The sequence below is a fragment of the Sceloporus undulatus genome, chromosome 6, assembly GCF_019175285.1.
Source record: "Sceloporus undulatus isolate JIND9_A2432 ecotype Alabama chromosome 6, SceUnd_v1.1, whole genome shotgun sequence".
Classification (NCBI taxonomy): Eukaryota; Metazoa; Chordata; class Lepidosauria; order Squamata; family Phrynosomatidae; genus Sceloporus; species Sceloporus undulatus.
The window spans coordinates 92,743,626-92,766,880 of NC_056527.1; the positions used below are offsets into that span (position 1 = coordinate 92,743,626).

The 23,255-nt window shown below is 41.2% G+C and overlaps 1 protein-coding gene across 1 annotated transcript in view; it reads left to right on the top strand.

Moving 5' to 3' along the window:
• Window positions 1-23,255, top strand: part of TBX21 (T-box transcription factor 21) — a 66,892-nt gene that overhangs the window by 1,917 nt on the left and 41,720 nt on the right. The window lies entirely within an intron of this gene.

The window sequence follows — 23,255 nt, forward strand, 5'->3', positions numbered from 1 at the left end:
CACCATAGTGGGCTTCCATGGCTCAGTTGGGATTTGAACCCTGGGCTTCAGAGTCCAGGCTCAAACCACTTTGTGCTGGCTTCATGGTGACCCTATCATAGGGTTTTCTTAGCATGTTTATTCAGGGGGGGTTGTCATGGTTATCCTCTGAAGCTGAGAGAGTGTGTCTTGCCCAAGGCCACCCAGTAGGTTTTCATGGATGAGCCAGGATTCAAAACCTGGTCTCCTAGTCCAGTGCTCAAGCCATTACACCAGGCTGGCTCTTTAACCTCTCTCTCTCTCTCTCTCTCTCACTCTGTGTGTGTGTGTGTGTGTGTGTGTGTATATATCTCAAAGGAAAAAGAAGGAAAAAAGAGAAAAGAAAAACTCACACAAATGCATATTACAAGAAGCAAATGCAAAAAACGTGCTCTCTCAGAGCCATGCCAAATACGCTCCATATTTGGACTTGTTCTCTCTTATTCCGCTATGTGATTTGTTGTTGCCGTGTGCCTCCAAGTCATGGTTGACTTATGGTGAGCCTAAAGGGACCCTTGTCATAGGTTTACTTGGCAAGGTTTGTTCAGAAGGGTCTTGCCATGGCCATCCTCTGAGGTTGAGAGAGTGTGACTTGGCCAAGGTCACCCAGTGGGTTTCATGGCCGAGCTGGGATTTGAACCCAGGCCTCTAGAGTCATCAGCCAATGCTGGCTCAGCAGGGGCTTAAAGTCAAGAGGAGCTGCTGCTTGTTTGGGGCATTTTTGGGGAGCTCAGGTTAACCCTTAGCCTAAAGTTTAGAGAGCCCATCAGGATATAAATAAGAGGGTAGCTTCAGCAAGCATGAGGTAGTGATTTGGGTTTTGGACTGTGACTGGAGGTCAGAGTTCAATTCCTCACTCAATCCACCATCTTGGACAAGTCACTCTCTCTCAGCCTCAGAGGATGGCAATGGCAAACCCCCTCTGAAGAAACTCGACAAGAAAGCCCTATGATAGGTTTTCCTTACGGTGGCCATAAATCAACAGCGACTTGGAGACACGCAACAACAAACTGTATAAAGTAATTAGAGATAATGAACACACATGTGTGTGTTTTTCTTTTCTCTCTTTTCTTTTTTCCTATCTTTTTTCTTTATATATACACACGCATGCACACATATGTGTAATAAAAAGAATTTTTTTCAAAAGGTTAGAGAGACAGCATGTTGTAGTGGTTTGAGGGATGGACTAGGATTCTGGAGACCAGGGTTCGAATCCCATCAGGGCCATGGAAACTTCCTGGGTGACCCTGGGCAAGTCACACTCTCTCAGTCTCAGAGGATGGCAGCGACAAACCTCCTCTGAAGAAATTTGCCAAGAAGACCCTATGGATAGGCTCATCTTAGGGTCTCCATAAGTCAGAAATAACTTGAAGGCACACAACAGCAACAACAGCAAATGAAATTCATGGGGTAAAGGCAGGCGACTTGGAAGGTGCAATGGTGGTTGTTGTTGTTGTTAAATGCCCCATTCATGGTGACCCTGTGGATGAGACATCACCAGAACCACCTGTTCTCAATTGCTCTTCTCAGGTCCTGCAGGCCCAGGCCTGTGTCTTCTCTGATCAAATCTAACTGGCATTGGTCTTCCTCTCTTTCAACTGCCTTCCACCTTTCCTAGCATCTGTGTCTTTTCTAATGGTTCATTTTTCCTCATGTTGTGGCCAAAGTATGACAACCTCAATTTAGTCATCCTGGCTTCCAGGGATAGTTCGGGTTTGATCTGTTCAAGAAAGCACTTGTTTGTCTTTTTTGGTGTCCACGGTATCCTCAGCACTCTTCTCCAGCACCACATCTCAAATAAATTGATTTTCTTTCTATATAGGCTTTCTTCCCTGTCCAGCTCTCATATCCATAGATGAAGATGGGGAATAGGATGGCTTGGATGATCCTCACTTTAGCATTCAGAGTTGTATCTTTGGTCTTGAGGATTTCCCCCAGTTAGGAAGAACTCTTGTAGATCTCATGGGGTCACTATGAGTGTTGTGAAAGGGGCAGGCAGTGGTTGTTGCTCACTGTATATGTTTGCTGAAGAGAGAAATTGCGGATGAGCCTTGGAGTAGATTCTTTAGAATGCCATCCTAAAGTTTTGACTCAGATCCACATGGGATCTCAGGCAGGCAGAAATGGCCAAGGAGCCAAGAGTTGCACATCCAGAATGTGCTGCTATGAAGCATCTTGGAAGGGGTGCATTGAAAACCACCCCATTATTTCATTCACTCCTCCTACCAGCTTCTTTTGCTATGGAGTTTATCACATGGGAGGAATTTCTCTTAATTTCGAATTGAGGACAGAACGCATTCATGTTCAGTGAATTTACGCGAATTCGAATTGCGTTCGAACTGACTTCCCATTGCCCGAAAATAGCTTGCCATTGCCCGAAATTGTGTGTGATCACCTCTCATGCAATAACGTGAAACCCCATGATTGCATTCGGACTGACTTCCCATTGCCCGAAATTGCGTGTGGTAGTCTATCATGCAATAACGTTAAACCCCATGATTGCGTTCGGATTGCCATTGGATTATACTTCCAATTTCCCTTGTCTGATAACGTCCTATGTGCCAGAGTTTGGAAAAGTTACTTTTGGAGGATGTCAATACCACAGCGAGTGGCCATGCTTACTGGGTGATTCTGGGAGTTATCATCCAAGAAGTTACTTTCCCCATGTTCTCCAAGGCTGATTGTCACTTGTCTCATTCTATGGGCACTCCTCTTTTTCTCTCAGAAGTACAAGGGGCCTCTGTTTTTTTCTTAGGCGTGATCGAGGCACTCTGCATGTGCTCAGAGATTTTATCATTATCCTCTCTCTTCCACTTCCTGCCACAAATCCCAATGCCAAGTACAATGTCAAATAATATAAAAAATGTTGGATCAAAGCCCCAATACCGATTCTAAGTATACCTTGTACTGTGGTGGTTCGGAAATTTGGGAGAACTTTGTTGAGTCTGCTACCCTGCATAAGAACGTAGTACAGGGGAAAATAAAGGCACATCTCCACGTGTGGTGCTTGTCCAGCTATTGGAAAGGAGGTAAATATTTACTGCTGCTTGAAAGATTAACAGTACTGTACGGTTTAAAAAGTGATTGAAACATGACTTTGTACAACTCTGGGAAGGATGCTGGCATATAAGTTCATTTTAATGCTGCAACAAGGATCCAAATGGGGAAAGGCCAGATTCTGATTAAATAAGAATTTGTCTGATTGTCTTATCTAAATATAGGTATTCTTTTTCAAGCAGTACTTGATAGGCTTTATTTCTATGGCACCCCACCCTACCAACATCAAATCTTGCCTCTGAAAGAGGATGTAAGAGCTATCCTACTTGCTTTTCATCGTAATGTGTGTGTGCATGAACATGTTTATGTTTGCAATGGCGCTCTTCCGCTTTCTTTATTTCTAACACAGAGATGCAACTTTTCATCCATTTATCAGTTTCATCAACATTAGATTTAATCAACAAAAGCTTTCTTTATTTGATCCCAGTAGGTTACATCCAGGTTATGGATTTGTCTTCCCCATTACCTGGTCGCTTTTGTTCCAATACAAAAGAAAAGGGAAAATAAAAGAATGGCTTGGTTGATTAATAAGCATGGGCCAAATTTAATGAGTGTGTCTAAATTAGAGGATATTAAAACTTTTAAAAGTGGCTTTGTCAAGAAATGAAAGGCAGCCTTTCCTTCTAACAATGAGTGGCAGCTTCTGCTTCTTTGTGAGTTATTTTATGCTTAATTCAATAGGCGGCAAACATTTATTTGAAATTACAATCCACTAATTACAACTAACCAAGGCAGCAAATTTTACATTGTCTTACCTGGGAGTAATCCCTTTGAACTGAGTGGGGTTTCATTCTGAGTGGAAATGTGTAGAATTGTAGGGCAAATGACTAAAAAGACAGATGATTGGCAGCTACTAGCATTCATGAGTCCCATGTTCTAAAAGGCCAGATTCTATGTTCTCAGCGAGTGTTCGTTGCACAAAATAATACCCATAGGAACAAAGCTCAAGGAATATATACGTGTATTTCTTTTGAGACTATAACTCCCAAAATTTCCTGTGCTGGTGGGGGCTTTCTGGGAGTTTTAGACCAAAAACTGAACTTTTCAGAGTTCTTTAACAGCTAAGTCACTATTAGAAGTTTCTGTTGTCCAGCAGGAAAGCTACGCAAGTTGTGGAGCATCTGGGATCAGGCACAGCACTGTAAAAATAGAAGGACTTATAGATGTGTTGTTGTTGTTATTAACTGTTGTTGTTGTTAAATTGAGTTCAGTTTATGGCAGTCCCATGAAAAAGAGACCTCCAGGTCTCCCTATCCTAAAGAGCCATGGTCAGGTCTTGCAGATTCAGGGCTGTGGCTTCCTTAATTGAGTTTATACATCTGTTATGCAGTCTTTTTTCCTTACTGCTTTCTACCTTACCAAGCATTATTATCTTTTCTAGTAAGTCATGTCTTCTCATGATATGGTGAAAGTACAAGAATCCCAGTATAGTCATCTTGGGTTGTAGGGAGAGTTCAGGCTTGATTTGCTCTAGGACCCATTTATATGTCTTTTTAGCAATCCACGGTATCCATAGAACGCTATGTGTGTGTGTGTACCATGTATAAAATTTAGCATCTGAGGCAGAGATGTAATACTGGAAGATGTTTCTTATAGCGTTAATAACACATTTATTTTACAAGTGAAAACTTGATTAAACTTTGGTAGCCAGTTATCCATCCTGTTGTTATTAGAAAGTACTAGATTGGGCTGAGTGGTATGAAATTATTATTTCTTAATCATTTTAAATTATAATGTGATATCCTTAATACTTTATGAAATTAATTTCCCTTTCACCTTACTGTTTAAAGTCCTGCCCCCAACCACACGTATTGCATATATGCCTGAATGCATGAATATTGTTTCATGCATCTGATGACATTATTATTATTATTATTGTTGTTGTTGTTGTTGTTATTACAGTTTTTTGTAAAACGCCGCAAATTTACACAGCGCTGTACATAATCAGTTAAGTTAAAAATAAAGACCTGCCTGAGGCATACAATCTAAAGTAAACAATAATAAGGGTACATGTTAAAATACAACAGTAAAATAAATCAGTAAACCGGTTAAACTAAAGGTAGTCTATCAGTGACATGGGCTGCAGCCTAACAAAAGTGATGCTATAATAAACCTGTGAGTTGTTACCATGCCACATGTTACTTTAAAAAGTTGTTCATGCTAGTAACCAGTTTCATTCTGTTAAAACATCAGGGAATATAAAAGTGAAATTGAATGTTAAATGCTAATATAGACACTGGAGACAGAACAGGGGCTAAAAAAAAGATTATTCAAGCTGCCCTGATGTTATAAAGAAGGAGATATAAATATTTAAATAAGTGTGTTCATAGTAATTTTATTTATACTCATTCTGGGAGCATCTACAGTGTCAAAATAAAGTACACCACAGTAAGTGCTGTAGCTCCATCCTATGGAATCCTGGGATTTGTAATGTTGACAAGGTCTTTAGCCATGTATTCTGCCTTTGGAGAAAAGGTGATATATAAATGCAACACAGATATAATAGTGGCTATAACTTAATGTGACTTAATTATAATGCCACTAACAATTATCAGAATAGAAAAATAAAGTACTGTAATTTTGAGCAGTTAGAGTCAATTTCTTTCACAGGGGATGGAAACTAGAGAAGGGGCTTACAGAAGATATGCAGTATATCCAGATATTCTTGCATTTCAGCATCCTTGTTCCTAGAAATTCAGCGTTGGACACATTATTACACACACAACACATTTACTTACAAATCTACTGTTGTTCTTGTTTTGTGCGTTCAAGTCATTTCTGACTTATGGCGACCCTAAGATGAGGTCTTTTATCATAGGGTCTTCTGGGCAAGTTTCTTCAGAGGGGGGGTTGCCATTGCCATCCTCTGAGACTGAGAGAGTGTGACTTGCCCAAGGTCACCCCATCACTGAGCCAGGATCCGAATCCTGGTCTCTAGAGTCATAGTCTAGTACTCAAACCACTACACCACACCGTATCTACTACCTCTCACTTTTCCTTATCCCTCCGAGGTTGTTTGCTGTCAGATTGACAAACCTTCTTTATTACCCATCACCAACACTGTCTCTTTTTTTTCCTGCCACCTTCCCTTGCTTCTCATTTCTTCTTAGCTTCTTGTAGATACTGTACTGGAAAGGTGATGAAGCCCTATTTATTTTAGCTGGAAATCCCCCAGTGATATGATATAGAGATAAAATGGCCAATGGCTCTCTCAATACAGAGATCACCAGAGGAAAATGCGCCCTTCCACAACCTTTTTGAGGGATGGGGAAGATGACTGAAAACTTTCCTCCTCACTATTTTGTCTGTGCTGGCACAGTGACACCCATCACTTCTGCCAGGGTTTGGTTTGACTTCTCTTCAGTCATAAACAAGGGGGGGGGGTAGGAGAAAGGAATTGAATGGATGCCAAGGTTCATAGATGGCAAGGTCCCCCGGGCGGTAGATGATATGGGTCACACAGGCTGCAGCAGACACCAAAATCCTTTCCGCCTCTTCCAGCGTTATGATTTCCACGCATCCCCCCCCCCCCCCCCCCCGTGAAGGAAAGTTCTTCTCTGGCCACATTTACATGGATCTTTAATTCAGTTGACAAAATAGTCAGCAAGTTCCAAGCCCATCTCTTAGGCCAGCCCTACCATTAGGTGTTTAACTTATCATTGTGTTCTTATTTGCAGAATGAGGCGCTTGTGGGATTTTTTTTTTTTTACAATAACAAAGGTCCAAAACACACTGGAGAAATAATCCAGTTTGAGACCACAGTTAACTGCCCTGGTTCAGTGCTAGGGAACTCTGGGCATTTTAGTTTGTTGTGGCACCAGAGTTCTCTGACAGAGAAGGCTACAATTTCTCACCAAATTACCGTTCCAAAATTCCTGCCTATTGAGCCTGGGCAGTTAAAGAGGTCTCAAACTGGATTATTTCTGCAGTGTGTTTTAGACCAAAGATGATCATAAACATTATTTATATTCAGCCTCAAATGACAAAATAACCTGGTTGCTTTCATCAAGTTATTGTGCTGTAGACCTAGGCTGCATCCACACTGTGGAAATAATCCAGTTTGACACCACTTTAACTTTCATGGCTGAATGCTATGGAATGCTGGCATTTGTAGTTTTTTGAGATAGTTAGCCTTCTTTGTCAGAGAGTCTGGTGATACAGTTCCCAGAATTCCATAGCAATGAGGCGTGGCATTTAAAGTGGTGTCAAACTGGATTGTTTCTGCAGTGCAGATGCAGCTGGAATGAGGTTGCTGCCTCAAGAAGAATATTTATTGTTGTTGTTGTGTGCCTTCAAGTTGTTTTTGACTTATGGTGGCCCAACGGTGACTCTGTGACAGAGTTTTCTCAGCAAGATTTGTTCAGAGTGGGTTTACCTTTCTTTGAGGCTGAGAGAGTGGGACTTGCTGAAAGCAACCCAGTAGGTTTCCACAGCTGAACAGGGACTGGAACCCTTGTCTACAAGAGACCTAGTCCAACACTTAGAACCACAACACCTCACTGGCTCTCCATACAAAAGAGCAGCAAGTTGTTCTTTATGTTGCTGTAATGGTATTTTTACTGGCAAATTGAACGTTTTTTTGGCCTGGATGCCAAAACAGTTTTGACTGGCCTTGGTTACAATGCAACAACTACCAAGACCCTTGACAGAGATGCTTTAGCAGATCTGTGTTGTTGTTGCTGCTCTTGTGTGTTTTCAAGTCATTTCTGACTAATGGTAACCCTCAAGTGAACCTATAATGGCATTTGCTTGGCAGAATGTGTTCAGAGGGGGTTCACTTTTGCCTTCCTTTAAGGCGGAGAGAGAGTATGACTTGCCCAAGGTCACCCAGTGGGTTTCTATGGCCAATTAGGGATTCAAACTGTGTTGTCAAGAATCCTAGTCCAACATTCAAACCACTAAACCACACTGGCTCCCAGAAAGCTATGACCTACGCCTAAATCCAGTTGCTAGTTTCCACTAGAGTAGACTGGGAAGGATGGGATTATGTGGAAGGATGGGATTTACATAAAGATTGGTTTGCCATTCAGCAGTTGACTGAACACATCTACTCCAATGAAGACTAGCAATTTGCTTTAGGCCTTTATCTACAGATGGCTTTCTTAACCACTCAGCACCTCCACTTCCCTTTTGTTTAACTTAAATTACCTCTTGAAAGTGTAGTTAGTTGGATTTTGGGAGGAGGCAGATAAAAATGAGGGAGGAAAACAAACATTTGTTGTTAACTGCCCTTGAGTCAATTTCCACTCATGGCATCCCTACTGATGAGATATCTCCACAACTTCCTGTCCTCCACTGCTCTGCCCAACTCCTGCAAAGTCATATTCATTATCTCTTTAATAGTCTTCCATCTCGCATGCGGCCTTCCTCTCTTTCTACTTCCCTCTAGCTTTCCTAGCATTATTATTTTTTCCCATAATTTGTGCCATCTCATGATGTGTCCAAAGTATGACAACCTGAATTTTGGGCCTCCAGGGAGATTTCTGTCTTGATCTGCTCCAGGACCCATTTGCTTGTCTTTTTGGCTGTTCATGGAATCCTTAGTACTCTTCTCCAGCACCACATCTCAAATGAATTGATTTTCCTCCTATCCTCCTGCTAAACTGTCCTCCTCCTTCTAAACTGTTCTTCTAAAGTTCTCACATCCATACATGGCAATAGGGAATACAGTGGCTTGTACAATTCTAACTTTTGTGCTCAGTTGTATATCTTTGCATTTTAGGATCTTCTCTAATGCTTTTATTGCTGTCATTCCCATTCTTAATCATCTTCTGATTTCTTGGCTGCAGTCTCCATTTCTATCAATGGTTGATCCCAAGTATGAGAATTATTTTACTCTTTCTGTTTCTTCATTGTCTAATTCAAATTTGTGTAAGTTCTCTGTGGACATTATTTTTGTTTTCTTGTATGTTCAACAATAAGCCTGCCTTTGCACTTTCATCTAACAGTATTTTTTAAATCTCCAGCAACCTGATCAGGATTGCTTTCCTCTCAGTCCCTTTTGGGTGGGAAAAAAAATGTTAGGCTAAAAGTTTTAAGGACTGTGTGAAGATAGTAGGGGAGTTTTTACTTAATATGACTTTTCCTCAGTTTAAAATGTATTGTCTACTCTGTTATGGCCCTTTCTACAGAAGAAGCCCAGGGCAATTCTCTTTGTTGCTCATAAAAGTGTGTGTGTGTGTGTGTGTGTGTGTGTGTGTGTGTGTGTTCTTGTGTATGTCAATTGGAGAGAAGATTTCATCACATAATAGCTGGAATCCCATTGGTTACTCCCTTGAGAAGACCCATTGAATCAATTGTTGAATGTTGAGTCAACACAAAGATAAATTCAACATGGTTCAGTGGCTCTGCTCTTGCTGGAACTAATCTCTGACCCAATCTTTAGTTTTAGATTTTAGGCTTAAATTTCATCAGTGCCGGACAACAGAGAAAAGGAAGAAGGGAGGAAGAAAAGAGACGAAAGCGACCAGTGGGGCATCTTTGGTCTTTTATAGGGCCAAACTTCTAGAAGAAGGAAGGTTCCTTCCCACACACTAGGATAGATGGATGTACAGTATAAAAGTATAGTTACATTTAACTAGATTGCTTATGGCAATCCTAAGACAAACCTATCATGGGGTTTTCTTGGCAAGATTTGTTTTGAGGAGGTTTGCCATTGCCTTCCCCTGTGACTTGCCCAAAGTCACCCAGTGGGTTTCATGGACATCATGAGAAGAAAGTAGTAAGCGAAAAGAGCCCAAGCAAAGAGTTCTGTCACAAAAGGAAAAAGATATTTAAAGAAGATATGTGTGAACATATAACAAGAATAAATTAAACAATGGCCAGTGCTTCATGACACTCAACTGCTTGAAGATCTTACTCTGGCAAGTAGTAGAGTCAGACTTGGAAAGTGTGAAATATCCTCCCCTGACTTCAGTCAAAGTCACACTTATTGTGGGGTGGCCTCTTTGTGGTGATTGGTAGAACGTGTAGTTCTTGTACACAAAGAGTGTGTGAGCGTGTGTGTGTGTTTGGGAGCAAGAAACTAAAAGAGAGAAAGGGAGAGATGGAGACAGAGACAGAAACAACACAAAAATAAGACATTCCCTTCTGAATAATTCTTGCAGAAGTTTCAACTCTGTCTTTCAAACACAGATTTGATTAACTGGCAAATAGTAATGGTGACTGCAATGGGCATATGGCCTCTAAAAGTCAAATCATCCTTTTTAGGTTCATATTTTATCTTCCTTCCCCCCCCCCCCCAAAAAAAAAAAAGAAGAAGGGGGGAAGCCCCAGTTACAACTGCATATTTCATGTTTTTGACTTCGAGGCAAGCAGGTCTCTTCAATCGGGTTTTTTTATTTTGTGTTCAGTGGTATCATTCCTTTTTATCCTGGTAAAAGAACCCTGCATAAGCTTTGGGCCGCTCTTGTTTGTTGCTGTTGAAAGGATCTAGTTAGCCCAAAATACTGTGGCTCAGTTTATTCACTGATGCTGCATCCATGCTGCAAAAATTAATCCAGTTAGACACCACTCTAACTGCTATGGCTCAGTGCTATGAAATTCTGGGAATTATAGTTTGTTGTGGCACCAGAACTCTCTGACAGAGAAGGTTAAGTGTTTCACAAAGCTAGAGTTCCCAGAATTCCATAGCACTGAGCCATGGACGTTTAACAGGTGTCAAACTGGATTATTTCTGCAGTAGAGATGCAGCCTGAGACCTGTTGTTAGGAATATATCTTGATGATTCTCTAAAGCAGTGCTTCACAGGCTGTTTTATGTGGAGGAACAGCATTTTTTTTTTTTGTACCACGGACGAGTACCAAACTTGTGTCCATTGGGTTTACCTGTTTCTTTCTATATCCTCCAACATTTCACAAATGAGCAAAAGAACCTTTTATTTTCCTTTTTAGACTCCTAGGAGTTTATCACACAGGAGGGAATTGACCAGATCTCGTGCGGAAACAGAATTTAAATCCACAAAAGCGGGATCATTTTCAGATGCGTTGAGCATTAATCCAACATTAACCCACACAGAAAGTGGACAAAATCAGCCACTTTTTACTTTCAGGATGTAAAAAGCAGCCAATTTTGTCTGTTTTCTGTGCAAGTTAATGTCGGATTAATGCTCAGTACCCCCGATGTATCTGAAAACAATCCTGGTTATTTCAGATCTTGTTTTCATGTCTGCTGCACTGCTATTTTGCAGTGTTTTATTTTAAATGATTTTTGTTAGCCTTCCTGAGTGTCTTCCTGCAGAAGGAAGAGTTAAATGTTTTTGCATATACACACATTTGCATCTCCTTTTACAGGAGGGGCAGGTGGGCATCTGTGGCCTTCCTAATGGTTTTAGCCTACAAAGCATAACCAACTTTGATATTAGTGGCGAGTAACATCAAGTAGGTTCTCCACTTTTGTTTTAGAGATTAGATCCCTGGGACATTGAGTTGCGAGGGTTGTAATAAAGTGCTAGTGAAGTTTGGCTTAAAACTGAAGATCAGAAAGGGCTTGGTTTGAATTAGTCAGGCTTCTTTAAAACATAGTATAGTAAAGGTAATACCTTCTGTTGTATGTGAGGTTAACTCACTAGTACAAGAGTAATAACTAATGTGAAACTTTCTGGGTTTTGATTTCTGGTTTCTTTCTCAAGCTAATATTTTGAGGAAGCCAAGAAATGAAACTTGTTGGTAAAACGCTGAATATTCCATTGTTAAACACTGAAAAGTTTGCTGAGTTATTTCCATTCATGTGTCCTTTCCATGACATCATGCTTGATTGTTCCTTTCCAGATTTAAGAATGAGTTTCATTAGTCTCACAATTTACATATGGCCTCATCCTTCCTCACCAGATTAAAATTCCCTAGATAGGAGGTTGTAGGATGTGGATTAGGTAGAAAAAAACAAAAGATACAGAAGAGACTAATAGTTCTCCCCACATTTGTTGCAGACACTGATGTAGGTATCAAAATGCCATCCCGCTGCAAGCATTTGGTTTTTGCATATTTGAATATTCTGCTGTGTTTTTAATGGTTTGCATAAAGAAAACTAATAATATGGGAGGAAGCGTTTGTCCCTCTCCATATTTCTGATGTACTGCTTTTCTCTCTGCAATAGGTCTGTGGCTACAATGGAACAAAACAAGGGAATCACCCTCCCATAAACATTCTGCCCCCTCAATGAATTTCTCCTACAGTTCTCTTATTTCTAGCGTTGCAGTAACTTAAAACTTCAGTTAAGCATTTAGAGAACAGAGTTTAACCATCCGCAAAAAAAAGGGAGGTAAATTTACCAATGGAATGCAAACACACCAAATACACACCATGTATTTTTATACGTAAAAGCAGCAAATACTAAGGCTGCATCCACACCACAGAAATAATCCAGTTTGACACCACTTTAACTGCCATGGCTCAATGCTATGGAATCCTGGGATTTGTTTTGTCACCAGAGCTCTCTGATAAGGAAAGCTAAGGTGTGTTACATACCGCCGGATTGCAGCGGTCTCCCACCGCTGCCGCTTGCAGTGTCCTGGAGCCGCAGCGGCCAAACCGCGCAGCTCCCGGACGCTCCGAGGAAGGAGCGCAGAAATCGCGCTCCTTCCTGGGCCCCGGAAAAGATGTCACGAGGCGCTACTCGCGCACTCGCGGCATCACTTTTGGGGCGCGACGTGTGGACGCACAGCGTTCGCTACGTCAATATGGCGGCGGCCGTGTGGAAAGGCCACCGCCATTTGTTACGGACTCTGTCAAAATGGGACGTCCTAAGGACGCCCCTTATGGCGGTCTGTAACCCGCCTAAATATCTTACAAAACTACAAAGCCCAGAATTCCATAGCATTGAGCCTTGGCAGTTAAAGTGGTGCTGAACTGGATTATTTTTGCAGTGTGGATGCATCCTAAGTGAGAATGATGTTAAGTGTTTCTGCCCTTGTCTGTACTGGCCACAATACTTCAGGGACTATCTTGGCAGTGCAACTGTCCCAACCTGCCCGTTATCCTCCATTTTCATACTGGAGTGGCTGTCTACACAGGTATCCCACTGGGCTGCTTGACATGTTTGTCATCGCAGGTCATTCACTTATGAGGTCGTGAGTAACCCATTTTGATGGCAGACACACTGTGTGTTCCAGTGGGACGCCCGTGCAGCCAGACACTGGTGCAGAAACCGAGAGGTAACGGGTTGGGTTTTTTGTTGATGTTGTTAAACCATGTTAATGTTGTTATACCTCAGTTCTGGTGTGGGACATGCCAGATGTCACCGGATTGCCCACACCAGAACCAGGGTGTGGACCATGCATCGTCTGAACAGGATGGTGCCAGACCAGGATGGGGATGGGCCTTTTGGTCTCTGCAATACTAGAAATTTAAGGATTGAAGGAAAATTTCATTGGGAGAGAGGCAGAATTCTTATTGGTGAAGATAGGGGCACCTCTGTTCTTGCACTATAATTTACTTGTGCAACTCCTCATTTTTAGTTAGAAGTGGCACCATCCAAGAGGAAGTTTGCCACCTGTTTCTGCTTTACTGTGTAATGCCTAGGAAACCAGTCCTAGACTCTTTCTTCATTGGAGTGCGGAAACACAATAAAAATGTTTGAAATTTGAAGCTGGTTAAGGCATGTGGAGACCATTATTCCTTCTTCTTGTTTGCTTACTCCAGAAGGCTGGTGAACTAGTTGGAGTGATAAGGATGGGTAACAGCAGCAATGGGACATTCCAAGGATTGGTTGTAGATTCCCCATTTTTAAACCATGGTATTTTTGTAATTAACTGGCAGTGTCAAAGCCTGACACCATCCAGCTAACAACTGTCATTACTGTCAGAGGAAGGAGGTGAATGTTGCATCCTAATCTCAGTTGAGAATTTTCCCCTCTGGTAGCATTTTAATTGTTGTTTGTATTTCATTTTAACCCAGTTCTACATGGTAGTATAATATAATATCCAAGCATGGACCCATGGCTGGGGTGGCCATATGAAAAAAAAAGAGCAGAGCTCCTGTAACTTTAATACTTATGGAGAATTTGAGTATGAATGTAAGACATACTTGGTTGGTGGTCTCTGATACTGGTTTACATCACTGATACATCTCATTCATAAAGAAAGGCATACTTTCTGTATTAGACATTAATACTGTGTGCAGTTACTTGGCATTAACTCCAGAACTTCCAGTTGAAGGACTAACATGTGCATCAAGATAGCATGTAGCAACATGCAAATCATTAGGTTATATAGTTTCTACCAGCCTCACTTACAGTTGCTTCTCCATATCCATGGATTCTGTATCCACGGATTCATTCTCTATAAGGGACACCATTGTGTAAGATGTGATGCTTTTAAGAAAATTTAAAAAGAATAATTTTGCAAAACAATTGTAAAACTATTTAAAATTTAAATTTCTTTTTAAACCGAGGCTTTTCTTTTCTCCTTCCATTGAGCCACACTCCACTTATACTATCTCTTCCACTGAGCTCTGGTGTTTTAAAGGGATGCAGGCAAATGCCACAGGCCATTTCTGCCAAAAGGTAGGTGTTTGGAGATCAGTGGTGTCACCCCCCCCCCCCCCCAGTAGGATATCACCTGGTGTGTTTTGTACTCCTTGCACTTACGTAGTGACACCCCTGTTGTACTCTTAAGTAGAATAAAAATTTCAAGTAAAAAATACACAGTATTTATGAATGGCAGATATGGGAACAGTTGGCAGACTGCGCTGTCAAATATATGTGAAATGCTACTCTTTTGTACCTTCCTTTTCTATTTTTCTCGTACATGCTTACATATACTTCTATTTAGTTCTTTGTTTCTTTCTCACACTGTTGATAGGGCGGTCTCATGATTTTTCCTGTCTCTCTTTTTTTCTTGTCTTCCTTTGCTCTCCTTTTTCTTAAGCCCCAGACAGAGAGTGTCACTTTGATGCTGTAACCAACCCGCTCCTAATGTGTTGAAAGTCTAAATGCATTAAAGCCGCTTCATTTCCTGCGCACCCTTCAAGGGTTTACAATCAGAGAAAAAGACACCCCCCCCACACACACACACTCCTCTGCTTTACGCTCAAGGCTCTTCAGTGACATACCACCGTCATTGGGAAAGAGACATAACAATAAAGAAGATTTTATTTTGAAACAGAAATAGCAGAAATGTCCACAAATTGGTCCAAACTAAAATTTCGTTTCTGCCACTCCAGACTTTTCCTGTTCCATTCTGTGTGAAACTCTGTGAATAGGTTCTTGAAGAATACTTTTAGTTTTGACAAGCTTTAAACTATGTTGTTTCTGCGGGTTTAGTGTTTAAGATATATGGTTTCCTTAAAGATGCTATTGTAATTTCTCTGCTGGGCAGAAGGATACCTCCTACTGCAGGGTCTGTGATGCACAGTGTCTTGGTATTGATGTCTTCCTCAATTAAATCTCTTTTTGGACAGAGTGCAAGATAGTATTCTGTAGCCTTTTGTGCAATGTACAGTACAAAATTCCCCATACGGTGGTCAAGTCCCTTACCAGTAGGGAGGGGAGAGAGAGCTGGGAAATAATTTAGCAGATGTAGGTCTAGGAGGAAGGGGTGGAAGGGTGCACTCCATCTATGAATGTGTTCCCAATTACCTTTTCCTCTGAGCTGATGCCCACCAGATCTTTATTCTCTAACTTGACTTCCCATTCCCTCCATTCCTCATCAGTAAATAGCAACAGCCCTTCCTACTATTTGATAGGCATGGGGTGGGATATTTCGGGTGGTGGTGGTGGTGATTTTATTCATTTATATCCTGCCTTTCTCCCATTAATGGGACTTAAGATGGCTAGAAAGATTTATAAATCAATACAGATGTTAACAAAAAGCTATACAAAAACATAAATACAGTGGGACCTTGTTATCTGCTGGGATTTGGTTCCAGGAAACTCCCCCCCCCCCATGGATAACAAAATCCATGGATGCTCAAGTCCCATTAAATATAATGGCAGAGCAAGATGGTGTCCCTTATATAAACTAGAAAATTAAGGCTGGCTCTTTGGGATTTATACTTTTTTTTTTTTTTTGAAAAATTTTAAGCTATGGATGCTTGAATCCATGGATAAAAATCTGTAGATAAGGAGGGCCAACTTTATACATTTAAAAATTAATTTAAAAACTATTAAGAGCCAGAATGGGTGCGGTGGTTTAAATGCTCGACTAGGACTGTGGGAGACCAGAGTTTGGATCTCGATTTAGCTATAGAAACCCACTGTGTGACCTTGGTTAAGTCACATACTCTCAGCCTCAGAGGATGGTGATGGCTATTTAAATATTGTGCTATTCAGAATTGTGCTACTCAAATATTGTTGGGCTAATGTGGTGTAATGGTTTGAGTGTTGGACTCTGAAGATTAGTTTTGATACTCTGCTTGAGCAGAAAAACCTACTGAGTCACCTTGGGCAAGTCACATTCTCTCAGCCTGAGATGATGGCAGTGGCAAACTCCCTCTGAAGAAACTTGTCAAAAAAAACCATGATAAAGTCACATTAAGGTCACCACTACAACTACACGCTGCAACCCCGATCTCTCCTTTCCTTGGTGCAAAAAGGAGCCATTGCTGCCGACATGCAGCTTTTTTGCACTCCTTTGGCCTGCGTCACGTAGATGCAGTCCTAGAGGAGCGCTGTCATGCCATGTGCCGGAGTGGTGGGCAGTGTTATGCCAACCTGGGGACAGAGTCGGGTTGTGTGTCATGTGGCTCCCATGCCCAGACTCCACCTCCAGGCTGGCCTTAATGGCCAGTTTGTCAAGCCCCAAAGTTTGCCACTATCTCAGCCACTTGTGTGGATTGTTTTGGAATATTCTGGATTTTGGAATTCCAGACAAGGGAGATTCAGGATGTAGCACAAAAATCTTTTCATTAGCCAATGGTAGGAGAACAAGGATGGAACAATCCTGGCCTCCCTAGGGAGGGGGTTCCAAAATCTGGAAGCAGTTCTTGAGAAGGTCTTCTCCGTTGTTCCCACACAGTGAGCCTGAGAAGTTAGTGGTTCAGAGCCTCTCCAAATTATCCCAGAGCTCTAATGGGGTCATAAAGGATGCCCCTTTGTGGGATTGTCCTTTGCATCCCTCCAAAAAAAGACACACACAAAGGTGGACGCAGAACTGCACAGGTGCAGAATCTCTTGCCTAAATGTTCCAGAATTCTTTGTATATGCAAGGGTTCCAGGGAAGATGCTCAGGAATTCCTCAGCAGAAGAGTTGAAATGGCAGGTTTGAAAATCTTTGTACTGTTACACTAGATTGTGACCATAGCCTGTAACAAGAGTTTATCTCCTAACACCCCCCCCTCCACACACAATTGCTATATATTTCTTCTAGTTGTCCTTAGAGACAAAAAAACAAAACAAAAAAACTCAAACCAAATGGGTCTTCGCAACCTTTTATTATTTTCCTTTAATTACACTTAAAGTGTGCACAGAACTTCTGATGTGCATGTAGGCTCATAGTTTCCCTCTTCTCCCTCCTCTTCTCCATCCCCAACAGCTGGAAATTTATTTATGAGTCACTTCTCTATGAAAAATATGTGATGTGACATTTTGCCATTGAAATGTATAAGTGTAAACGACATTCAGGAAAGGAAACACGCAACAACAGCAGAAGCCTGAAAACCCAATGATCCCAATCAGTTACCGATATGCTTTTAAAGTCCTTCCTAAATTTATAATCTATTCATGTCTTGTAAAATAATACCTTAGTATAAGTCTCCTGGGAAAATTAGTACCACAGGATAGGTGAAGAAATCAGATTGATTTCTGAAAAAAAACAGAAGTATACTGTCTCTGACTCTGGAGGTTCCATTTCTGCCTCTCTAAATCCGTCTCTCACAGTTCTAGTAACACCAATCTTGCATTAATTTTTCTAATTATATTTGTTTTTCTTAATGCATTTTCAGAGCCATCTGAGCTATTGGCTTTGGCCATCACTATATCTTATGGAATTTATTTTTCACAGTTAATGTTATCCATCCACTCAAATACCCTGAAGGTGCCAGATACTATCTGACCTACGAAGATAAGCAGGGGCAGGTCTGGTTAATACTTGGAAGGGAGATCACCTTGGAATATCAAATCCTGTAGGCTGTATTTGGAGGAAGGCAATGACAAAAGTTCTCTGAATAAATCTTTCCCAGAAAATTCTATAATAGGGTCATCATAGGCATGTAACAAACACCAGAAACAGTGTGGTGTAGTGGTTTGAGCACTGGACTACAACTGTGGAGGTCAGAGTTTGATTCCCTGTTCAGCCATGGAAACCCACTGTGTGATCTTGGGTGAGTCACACACTCTCAGTCCTAGAAAACCTCATTAGAGTTGCCATAAGTTGGAAATGACGAAAAGACACACAACATACACCAACAATACTTTGGTTGTTTTTTAAAATCATAATGCCTGCTTGCTTGCAGAATAGTATAGACCAACGTTTTCACAGTGAAACAACATTACAAATCCCAGAATTCTCTGGGGAGGTCAGCAGAGGCAAACCACTTTCTATCCAATTTGTCTTCCGCCCACACAAGCAAGAGAGGTCTTGTCCACGGAATGTAATGCCAATGCAGTTGGAGAAGATGGCCATCCAAAAAAGGTCAAGCTCCTGTCCTGTGTTCACCATGCAAATGATACATAAACAAAGTGTGAGGTCAAATGTGCAACCCCTTGGCTTGTGACATTTTTCCAAGGGGGCCTGCGGTGTCCGGGGAGCAAGCTGCCAGTCATGGGCATGCTGCCCTACTGCCTGCCCAGAAATATCTCCCTTGTTGTCCCTCTTTCCCTCCCTCCTGCCACTTCCCTGAGCCTCAAATTATGTCTCTTCCATACAAATCTTGGCTGTGTCTTTCTCACACCCACGGGGAGTGTTTATATCTGTTAATTTTTCTCCACTGAACCTTCCTTTCCCAAAGGGGCTGTTGGCATACAGTGCCAGCTCTTCATCCCTCCAGGGAAGCTGTCAACACCCATGTTCTTTAACCAGCCTCCATTGAATGTGGACAAACATTTCAAACCTTAGGAAGGAAGAGAGGGATTGGGGCTTGTCCACATCACTTTTTCTAATCCAGAATTGCTTGTTCTAACTCATATCGCCATTGCCAGCTATTGTGGGTGTTAAGCAAAGAAAGGAAGTACTTGAACCTCCTGGTGGCATGCAAGCTATAGCAGTCCATAGGTTGCAAAGTTTCCCCTGATTGCAGTCCTAGATGTGTGGAAGCAAGCTGTGTTTACCCATTGGTAAAAAGAATGCACTTTGTGCATGTTCAGAGACTCTGTTATATTCCAAAAATTCCAGAAATATGGAATTCAGGAAATCAGGCATCCAGAAATGAGGCATAGCTTTAGTTCAACAAAGAGAAAGGAAATCAGCAGCATACTCTGTGCAGTTTGAACTGCAACACTGAATGCTGGGTTTGCATTCATTTCATGACATTTTTTTTTGATACCTCCTGATTTTTCTTTTTTCTTTTCTTTTTGGATACCTAAACTGTATTTCTAAATACGCAACTGAAGTTTTAAGTTATTGACATGCTAGAAATGCAGGGATTGAAGGGGGAAACCAGGGAGGGGAAAATTCTTATTAGGGAGTAGTATTGTCCTTTTGCGCTCCTTCCAGCTATATCTCTGTTTGACTCCCTGCCTTCCTCCAGTTGACACGAGGCTCTTTTCCCAATCCCCTTGCCATGCTTCTGGCTTTCAGATGTATTGACATTACTCAAGCACAGCATACACACAAACATCTTCCTGCCAAGCCACAGAGCCTCAGTGCCAGCAACGAACAAGGGAAGATGGGTACCCAGATTTTAAGGAGTGAAACCAGTTTCACTGGCTGCCTATCCATTTCTAGGCAGAATTAAATGTGTTGGTTATGACCTTTTAAGTCTTACGTGGGTCCAGACTGTATCTCCTTATATGAGCCCACCTGAACTTTACGATCTGCAGGAGAGGTCCCACCACCACCATAGACACATTTGGTGAGGACGTAGGCGAGAGCATCCAAGCTGTGGGATTTCATTCAGTGGGATGGAATTCTAGTTTTCCTCCTCTCTAGTATGTTTCCACAAGTACAGAAAGACCTTTTCATTTAGGCAGGTATTTCTTAATTTAATTTGTTGTAGCAGGTGCAGCTTGTGTGTGTGTGTGTGTTGTGTTTGTATTTTATTATGTTTTAAACATGTTTACTTGAACTGTTTTTAACTTCTGTTTTTAACTTAAGAGAGTTAAAAAGAACTGGTTTAATTTTCTCCTAATTTTATTACACACAGACACACAGACACACACTCGTCCCTCCTGATTCGCGGGGGATCCGTTCTGGACCCCCTCGCGAATCAGAAATATCTCAGATATTCAAACTCCATTAGTTATTCAAGCCCCCTGGCACACGCCCCATTTTGTCCCTTCCCCCTTGCCATCCGCGAAGGACCAAAACTGCAGATCCCAAGTCCGCAATGGGGAGGGAAGAGTGTGTGTGTATGTATATAACTTTAATGGTTGTGAGCTACCTTCAGTCCTGTGACAGGAAAAAGGCAGGCTATAAATTAATACAAATAAAATAAAATAGGCATGATCCAGTTCTTTAGTTTCTGACAGCCAGGAACCAGTATAGGAAAACTTTCCCATGTTATAACCAGTACCACACACACAGAGATGAAATAAAGAGGGAACAAATCCATGTACACCTTTTGCCCACCCCACTGCAAGATGGCAATACAGTACAGTGGATAAGGCAAGAGATCTGCCTCATTGCACCACCTTCTACCTCGCTTTGAACTGCTTTGGAAGAACAATTGAACTAGCTGATTGTTATACCTTAAAAACAGTACAGATTGGAAATCCAAATGTTGGACTAGTGTACTCAGTGTGATAAGAGTGAAAACTGTAATATTTATAACTAATCACATGTTGCATAAGGACGTACTTCTGGCACAAACAGCAATATTTATGGCATCAACAGCATCTTTCTTTTTTTAAACAACCCTTATTTTGGAAATTTGTTCATTATATTCTAAAATAAATGCCAGTCTCCCACTTATGTAGGACAGATTTAAACTAATAAATTAAGGCAAGAAAGGAGGGATGGTGTAGCTAGGATACAATGGATCCTGCAACAAAATGTTGCAGTATTACATACTTTGTTTAGTTTGTCAGCCAAAAAGCTATTCCCTTTACCAGGATATTCCCCAGGTCAGCAAGCATTTCATGGCGACTGATCACGTTTGTTTTCCCTTGGGCTATTGGGTTGTTTTTTAAAAAAATCCTCAGAAATGTTGCCTTCAAGTTTTGGTTTTAAATATATATTGTGTAAATCTTTTGCATAATTGAATTGCAATAAGATTTCTTGAGTCATTTTGCAGCAAAAGGTATCCAATAAATAATAATTATCATTGGTACCTTCATCATCCTTGTATTGAGATAGCAAAAGGAATTTTAATATGGTTAAATACTTGCAAAGGCAATCATAGTATAAAGTTCTCAGCATGTCAGGTGGCAGTGAAAAGGATGGAGTAGTGTTAAGAATTTGATATGTAGTTAGGGTTCCCAGGTCTCAGGAGATTCTTGACCCTCTTCTCCAGTTGTCAAGATGCAGGGAAGATGCATACAGCCGGAGTGCTGCCTTGAAATCTGTGTGTGTGTATTCCTTATTTGTTGGACTTAATGTTTTTGAGTTGAATGGCATACTCTGCAACTGGTTGATGCTTAAGATATCAGGTTTAGTGGCATCATGTCCTTGTAATCTCATCAGGTTCTGCCACCCATGACATCACAAATGGTCATCCCTAGATCTCAGGTTCTTGGCTAGTCTTGACCTGGCAACCTCATAGATAATATCAAGGAATAGGAAGGGATGAAAATTTAAAGAAACAGGAATTATATTTCCTTTGTCCAGATTAGTGGTACAGAAAACATGGGAACTAGGAAAGGGGACCCAAAGTGGCTTGGAAAATTTGGCATTGGATATATATCATGAAAGTCCATGCTAGGTTGGATGTGAGGAAGAATCCACACAGTTTGGGTTGCAACCATCACTGCACAGACAGAGTCAGGGAATCACATGACTTAAAGCTTGCATTTTCCCTCCATGCCCAAACTAAAAAGTTAAATAACTAGAGGAGAAAGGCTGAAGGAAAGGGGGAAGAGTAAATGGGAGCTAAACATATGCAAGGAGCCAGTGTGGTGTAGTAGTTTGAGTGTTAGACTATGATTGGGGAGACCAGGATTCGAATTCTGGCTTGGCCATGTAAAACCACTGGGTGACCTTGGACGAATCACATCAGCCTCAGAGGATGGCAATCGCAAATCTTGCCTGAATAAATTTGCCATGAAAACCCCATGATAGGGTCACTTTAGAGTCTCCATAAGTCAGAAAATACTTGAAGGCACACAACTATAACAACAACAACAAACATATACCAGGATAAAGAACCTCTGAAAAGGATTATCTCAAGTGTAAAGTGAGTCACTTCCTATGTGGAGGTGGAGTCCCTTTCCCCAACCAACCCAGACTAGACCTTCACAAGTATTCAATGTGCCACTTTTGGCTGGTAATGGGAGGAATCCACATATTTTGGGACATACTCAAGCTACCCAGATAGCCTTAAGGATGGCTTCTGTTTGGCCATAGGCAATCTAGAAAGGGATCCACAGGGTGGTTTGGAAAATCAACTGAGCAATCTCATATACTGTATATCTACTCAAAAGTAAAGCCTGTTATGTTCACCTTAAGCTGCAATCCTGTTCCTGTTTGCCTGAGGGTAAGCCCTAGTGGAGTAGATGGGATTTTCTTCAGAATACACATGTCCGCATGATTGATTGATTGATTGATTCAATAAAGGGAGCTACAGTCTTGAGTTTGTGACATCCAACCAGAGCTGTTGATGATGGATGTTCTCAGAGGTCTCTTGTTCACAGGAGTGATATAAGTTGAAACTAACTTGACAGAAAATAACAACGAAAACAAAGACATGTATAAAAGTGAATAAACCTTGCCAGGAAAACCGTATAATAGGGTTGCCATAAATTGGCATTGACTTTAAGTCACATAACCAACAGCTCGCCTTCCCTGTATCTTCTTTTATGCAAGTGCCATTTTATAAGTGCTTTTATTTTTTAAACTCATCCCTTAATTTACACTAGAACATCCTTTTGCCTGTGTTTGAATTATTAAAACATTTGCATAATTGCATTTTAAAAAGCAGTTTAATGCAATTTTC